General features: G+C 41.1%; 2 non-coding genes across 2 annotated transcripts; both read left to right on the forward strand.

Annotated features, from left to right (window-relative positions):
• The first annotated feature begins 1,533 nt into the window (after positions 1 to 1,533).
• trnat-ugu lies at positions 1,534 to 1,606 on the forward strand. The gene has a single exon. It is a non-coding gene; the product is annotated as a tRNA-Thr (tRNA).
• Positions 1,607 to 2,276: 670 nt separating this feature from the next.
• Positions 2,277 to 2,349, forward strand: trnat-ugu. Its single transcript has one exon. It is a non-coding gene; the product is annotated as a tRNA-Thr (tRNA).
• Positions 2,350 to 7,708: the final 5,359 nt, after the last annotated feature.

The raw sequence follows: 7,708 nt of genomic DNA on the forward strand, positions 1-7,708 counted from the left end.
TCATGAAATTTTTTTTTATTTTTCTTACCTTCCACACACATCGGTCAAGTTCCCCCCTCAGCCCCGGGGAAAAGAAATTCTGCCATCGTGCCTGTATGATGCTCATACATATATTACAAGTCAGACAGAGAAATACAGTTAATGTACTGTACTGACAATGGAAGCTGTTACGAATAGGATTCTAACTGTAGCATCATAAAATCTTTGTCAGCATTAAAACATAAAACATATTCAGTTAGTGTCAAGCGTACTTACTGACAGTGAAGCACATGTCTATCTTTGAAGATGCATTATCATAATTGTAATTTTCCCCTCTTGTATACGCAGAGTTAGTTTAATTCCAGTGGAAGTTCCCCCATGGTCAGGGGCTGTCTTTCCTCCTTGGGCCATTCTGCAGAGCGTCAGTAGTTCATTTCATTGCAAGTCATATTTTTTTCACAGGAGGTGTCATCAGTCAGCACAAATAAAATTCCTCTCACTTCTCTATCAGTAGATCATGGGAGAGACTTGAAGAGGTTTCCCTGCCTGGTTCAGATAGATATAATCTAACAATCTTGGACCCTGACAGAAGGCGTCATTGCCTGTGCCATTGTAACACCTTTTTTTTTTTTCTGGTCAACAAAATCTTCAATACAGGCTCCCACAGATAGTAATCCCCATGTAATAGAGCAGGGGTTTTCAATTGGTTTTGTCCAAGGGACCACTATTATAACCAAATAGAAACTCAGGGACCACTGCTTTGGCGGAATATTATTTTAATTTGCACCAAAGGAGGATAAACCCATACAGTCATAGATATGAACTGAACTATGCGGGCCGTGACAAAAAACAGGTTGATACCCCTGCAGTATTGACGGATGTACAGTGATCCCTCGCCACGTCGCGCTTCAACTTTTGCAAATGTGTTACTTCCCGGGTTTGTAAGTGACGGGAGAACGGTGTTTAAATACACGCTGATAGCGCGGGGCGTGCCTCTGAGCAATGCATGTCACTGCAAACAAACGCGGGAAGCGCGGTAGCCAGCCTGTCACGAAGAAGGCAGGACAACCATGTGCAACACGGACTGTTTATTTAGGGAATGCAAAAACAGGAAAAGGGAAGCTGGAACGCTAGCAGAGCAGGTACACAAGGCGAGTGACGAGCCAGTCAGCGAGCTAGCGTTGTGTGTTGTGGTGGCATCTCATTACATAGAGGATCAGGCAAACGGGAATCAAATGGAAGGCGTGTGTGTGTGTCAATGCAGCCAGCCAGGAGACGTGACACAGCCGCGCACAAAGGAAAAATACACCGCCGTGGAACACATCTCCTGCGAAAAATGAGGGATCACTGTATTATGCATAGTATAATACAAAAGTGATAAGACCTAAAATCACCATGATCTCATTGTTTAGTGTTTGGGTCCTTGCTATGCAGCAGGAGAAACAAAATAAAAATTACCAGTAGCCTCTTTGGCTCAAATTCCCAAGGCAAAATTTGGGCCTCATACGTCCCTACTTTAAGGCATGTAATCAGCCTCCAAAGGAGGAATTCATGGGCTCCGTAGCTCAGGGGTTAGAGCACTGGTCTTGTAAACCAGGGGTCGTGAGTTCAAATCTCACCGGGGCCTTCGTGAACCTTTTGTAACCAGCCAAGAGACGTGACACAGCCGCGCACAAAGGAAAAATGCGCCGCCGTGGAACGCATCTCCTGTGAAAAATGAGGGATCACTGTATTATGCGAAGTATAATACAAAAGTGATAAGACCTAAAATTCCCATGACCAAATTGTTTAGTGTTTGGGTCCTTGCTATGCAGCAGGAGAAACAAAATAAAAATTACCTGGAGCCTCTTCAGCTCAAACTCCCAAGCCAAAATTTGGGGCTCGTACGTCCCTACTTTAAGGCATGTAATCAGTCTGTAACTAAATATATCATAGCTCAGAGGTTAGAGCACTGGTCTTGTAAACCAGGGGACGTGAGTTCAAATCTCGCTGGGGCCTTCAAGAAGCTTTTGTAACCAGCCAGGAGACGTGACACAGCCGCGCACAAAGGAATAATGCACCGCCGTGGAACACATCTCCTGCGAAAAATGAGGAATCACTGTATTATGCATAGTATAATACAAAAGTGATAAGACCTAAAATCACCGTGATCTCATTGTTTAGTGTTTGGGTCCTTGCTATGCAGCAGGAGAAACAAAATAAAAATTACCAGTAGCCTCTTTGGCTCAAATTCCCAAGGCAAAATTTGGGCCTCGTACGTCCCTGCTTTAAGGCATTTAATCAGTCTGTAAATCGTGGGCTCCATAGCTCAGGGGTTAGAGCACTGGTCTTGTAAACCAGGGGTCGTGAGTTCAAATCTCACTGGTGCCTTTAAGAAACCTTTGTAACCAGCCAGGAGATGTGACACAGATGCACAAAGGAAAAATGCACTGACGTGCAACACATCTCCTGCGAATAATGAAGGATCACTGTATTATGCATAGTATAATACACAAGTGATAAGACCTAAAATCACTGTGACCTCATTGTTTAGTGTTTGGGTCCTTGCTATACAGCAGGAGAAACAAAATAAAAATTACCTGGAGCCTCTTCAGCTCTAACTCCAAAGGCAAAATTTGGGCCTCGTACATCCCTGCTTTAAGGCATGTAATCAGTCTGTTAATCAGTACCGTATTTTCTGCCCTAAAAGGCGCACCGGGTTATAAGGCGCACCTTCAATGAACGGCCCATTTTAAAACTTTGTCCATATATAAGGCGCACCGGATTATAAGGCGCATAAAATAGAAGCTATACTGCATCAAACTGAGGTTGACTAGGGTTGCGGTATGCATCCACTAGCCAATAACCAACGAGCCCTCTGTAAACAATCGCGTTTCTCAAACGATCTCCTATAAAATGATCAGAACTGACTAAAGTTCGATCTAACGCATTGGTACTACTTACCTATGTTTCCCTTCCATATCGATCCGTAGATTTACTCGAAACATTAACAGAGCAGCCTATTTTGACATGAAATAGCCTGGTACGTATAGCAGCTATCGCAATAGCATTAGCCATCCGCAAAGTCTCACGAGCCTCAGCTCGCAATCTCCCATGAGCCTCAGCAAAGTGTAAACAAGCGCGTTTCTCAAACGATCTCCTATAAAATGATCGGAACTGACTAAAGTTCGATCTAACGCATTGGTACTACTTACCTATGTTTCCCTTCCATATCGATCCGTAGATTTACTCGAAACATTAACAGAGCAGCCTATTTTGACATGAAATAGCCTGGTACGTATAGCAGCTATCGCAATAGCATTAGCCATCCGCAAAGTCTCACGAGCCTCAGCTCGCAATCTCCCATGAGCCTCAGCAAAGTGTAAACAATCGCGTTTCTCAAACGATCTCCTATAAAATGATCGGAACTGACTAAAGTTCGATCTAACGCATTGGTACTACTTACCTATGTTTCCCTTCCATATCGATCCGTAGATTTACTCGAAACATTAACAGAGCAGCCTATTTTTAAATGAAATAGCCTCGCGGGTACAACAGCTATTCGGTGACGCCCCCTGACTCCAGTTGCCGTAATGTTGGGAAGCGATGCGACCTTGTAATTTACTAGTCGTACTAAAACGTACTGAAACATTTTGGCAGAGCACTGTGTACAACCAGTATGGATCAACAAATTCATCAATTGATCCATATATAAGGCGCACTGGCCTATAAGGCGCACTGTCGGCTTTTGAGAAATTTTTAGGTTTTTAGGTGCGCCTTTTAGGGCGGAAAATACGGTAATTATTTATTTGCTAGTATTCATGAAATTCTTTCATCCGTCTTGTTGATGCCGGAACGTCGACCGCAGATTTCAATTTTCTTTTTAAAAGCCTTAAGCGTTGGGTATACACCATTTGGCCATGTTTTATTTTCATGCTTATTACTTATTCCTATCTTTTACAGTTGGATGTTCTTCCCTAACGGTTACATTTTCTTGTAGCTCTTGGCTTTTTATTAAAATGTCAGCTTTCTTAAACCAGACAAAACACTGAAAATCAAATCAAAGTCCCATTAGACAATACAAATTCTGTCTGTATGGGTTCTATATGGACATAGAGCAAGTGAGTGGGCGCAGAAAGGCTTAACTCAAGTGGAGTCAGCCAAGATCAAATGGGAGCGATAAGAGAGGATCTTGAAAAAAGTACAGAACATTTAGCGTGAAGACCCTTAATTTTGATCCAGCCTCTAAGTGGGTCACACAGTTTGCCTTTGGTAACAAAAGCTCTTTTCCTGTTTTTTTCCCCCCCGCAATAGAACTGAGATTTTTGTTGTTTATTGATGTTTGTTGAATTATTACTAGATGCTTGATATTTTTGGTGAAGAAAAGTAAACTTAGTCCAAGCTATTATCTTGTTTCATCAAACAGGTTTTCCATCTGCTGTAGCAGAATGTGAATTGCTGCATCGCAATAATGGACCTAAATGGTTATAAGATAACAGCGCTGGATTTGTTGCACTTAAAAGATCACAAAAGTAACTAAAATAACTATTTTTTTAACCACCATGAAAAAAAAGAAAATGCTACTTTTAGACAGTGACATTACGGGTCACACATTTATGGGGAGACCAGACTATTCTTTAGGCAAAACTGTAACCGTCACATTGTTTTGCCTCCCGACTAAGCCCCTCAACCACCCCTCCACCCCACCCTTGCTATGTTTTTGTTTTACTGTCATGATTTATTTACTGCAATTCTTCTACCTTTGAAATAGCACCATGCTGCCACCAATGACAACCCATCCAGCGCACTGGTAAATCCCATGCTGTGCTCTGATTTCATGTGTCTAGTTGTATGGATAGTTTGCATGGAAACAAGCTTTTCTGGGCAACTGTGAGTTACCAACTCTGGAAGAACTAAAACCACTTACGGATTTTGTTATCTGCAGCATCTGACTCCCTCTTCACAGTATGGAAATGTACATCTGTTAGTATTATTCTTGCTATTGACTGCCGAATCGATTGATATTCACCTGAGCTCTGAGTATATGTGAAGTCATTTTCAGTCAATAGTAAATGGCAAAATGCCTTTTTAAATTGACTGTACGTACATGAAAATAATGAAGTTATCAAGTTAACTATAGACATATGTACTTTTTACTGCTGAAAATGGCTGAATAAGATTTACCTTTACAAAAACTTTAATCTTTACAATACTGCTCCTTTTCCATGCACTATTGTATGTTTTGTGATAATTGTTGACCTGAGCCATATTATGATAAATATAAATAAATAAAATAAATATATTATTATAATTGTCTTATAAAATGTTTAACTACACATATTTGGAACATGTTTTTATTAATAGCTTGACTTGCCAATTCAAATGCTGTGAGAACACAGACATTTTACATAGCTCATCGTGCACATCATCCCCACCATGCCATAAATATACACATATACAATATTTTTTGTCTTTTACTATTTTGAGATTTCCCCATGATCCTTCAAAATTAATACTTGCATGTTACCATGGAAACCTATGCAGATGTGGTGCAATTACAGACAGTTCTCAAGACTAACCCTCCCTCTTGAACACTGTTACCACTTGCCCATAAAAGAGAAACACTTTTATGGCATATGCAGTTTCACAGTTGCAAGGTTCCCACCATTTCTATATTTCAGTTTGATTTAACACATACGCTAGTTTAGCTAAAATCCATTTTGGTACACATAAGATGTGACTGGGTTGCACTTACATGTGCTATTATTTAATAAAACACGTTCATGTGCGTCATCATCAATGTGTTTATATGAGATTCATTAAAGCACACCCCAGTGCTTTTAACTACTTTGTGCTGTGTCAATATGGAGCTTTCTACTGTCAGTACTATTAAATGGAAAAATGAAAAAGCCAGCAGAAGACTACTACCCTTTTGAAGAGGAATCCTGTTATAGAGACCTCTGGAGATTCCACATTTAGGTCTTGATGGGGAAAGGGAGCAATATTGTAAGTCAATATCTGGTGTCCCCATTTTTGTGTCTAGTCTTGCAGTCCCCCTCTCTACCGTTTAATGCATAGCGCCATGTTGGAATGGGTGACGTCATGATGTTGACAGGGCCGTCCCCTTCACCTACCACCTGTCATTGAGTGATATGCCGATCACTTGCCTATACATAGAAATCTTTTTTTTATATCACTAGGTGACCCTAATAAGCCTCCATACGAGACTAAAAAGCCCACTGCTGCGGCGGCATCTGCATCCTCATTCGACTTGAGAAATTCACACGGCTCGGGCAGTAGACAACACCCATTTCTAAAGAATCTGAGTTATTCTCCGCGTCAAAATTGATGAAAGGTTCATCAATCCGCTCATTGAAAAGCACGACACAAAAAAAAAAAAAAGCCCAGTTCCTGCAAGCTCGTAGGCCAATCACAGGGTACATGTCGACAAACAACCATTCACACCCACACTCTCACCTACGGACAAATTGGAGTGGTCACTAGGCCAACCATGCATGTTTTTGAAATGTGGGAGGAAACCCATCTAAGGCGACACAGGAATGCCGGAGCCGGAATCGAACCCTCTACCTCTGAAAAGTGAGATGGACGTGCGACACCCTAAAAATCTCCCTCTACCGCCCCTCTCGCCCCCCCCCCCTCTCTCTCTCGCTCTCTCTTGATTAAGGGAGACAAAGATAGATAATATAGATAGATGGATGGATGATAGGTAGGTAGGTAGGTAGGTAGGTAGGTAGGTAGGTAGGTAGGTAGGTAGGTAGGTCGGTCGGTCGGTCGATCGATCGATCGATAGATAGTGCCTGCCATTTATGAATGTAAATATTATTTTTTTGGTTGAATGTTATACTTTGTAAATATTTTGATGGGCATATCTCATTTCCAATGCGACATGTATCATTGTAGGGGATGGGCAACGTTGGGCACCGTCTAGCCTGTTGCATATTGTGCTGAACATCCAATTGTGCAAAGAGGAATGCTCTAGCTTGCCTTGCTGTGACAAAGCCCATGTGCTCTTGGTAAGAAAACTAATAAAACAATTCATTGTTGTGCTGGGCAATAGGGAATTGGCTCCATAGATTTGTCCAACCTGTCTCCCGACAATGATTTCTCCTGATGATAGAGCGTAACCTTGAGCCATGTAGCGTCTTCATAGAATGAGACATGTCTCAGGCAAATTGAACCCTTTCCACTCATGCTACAATTGTTATAATAGCCTCACATTGATAATATCTTTCAGGAGAAACATTTCCCCAAAATTACAAAGCCATCGAAGCATCCTAAAGTATGTATCGTGAGATAGATTTCTCTCCCTAGAATGCTGCTGAATAGGATCTACAATAACTTTTGCTCACCTAATGCACCATAACAACAAAGCTATGAATTACGGGCAGATTATTTTACTGTTTTAGAATACTTTTTCTTTGATGATTAGATATGATATACAACAGAGAAGAACAGAGAAGGATGTTCAATGACAGAAACGGATTAATTCACTTTCACACTCAGGTCACATTTGTATGTAAGCAACATAATGAGCACAGTTAATTGCAAAGCATTTATACAACCCTCTGATGCCTTTTAACATTAAACCATTTGTTCATCATTATTTCATCAATTATCCTTTCCTTTATTCCATTATTTCCTTAGCCATAAAGCCATGACTCATATGACTACACTTTCTCAGATGTAAAAAGCATGTAAAGTCACTCCGGAATATAGGTCGCATTAGCCA

This window comes from Syngnathus acus, chromosome 1 (assembly GCF_901709675.1).
Source record: "Syngnathus acus chromosome 1, fSynAcu1.2, whole genome shotgun sequence".
Lineage (NCBI taxonomy): Eukaryota > Metazoa > Chordata > Actinopteri > Syngnathiformes > Syngnathidae > Syngnathus > Syngnathus acus.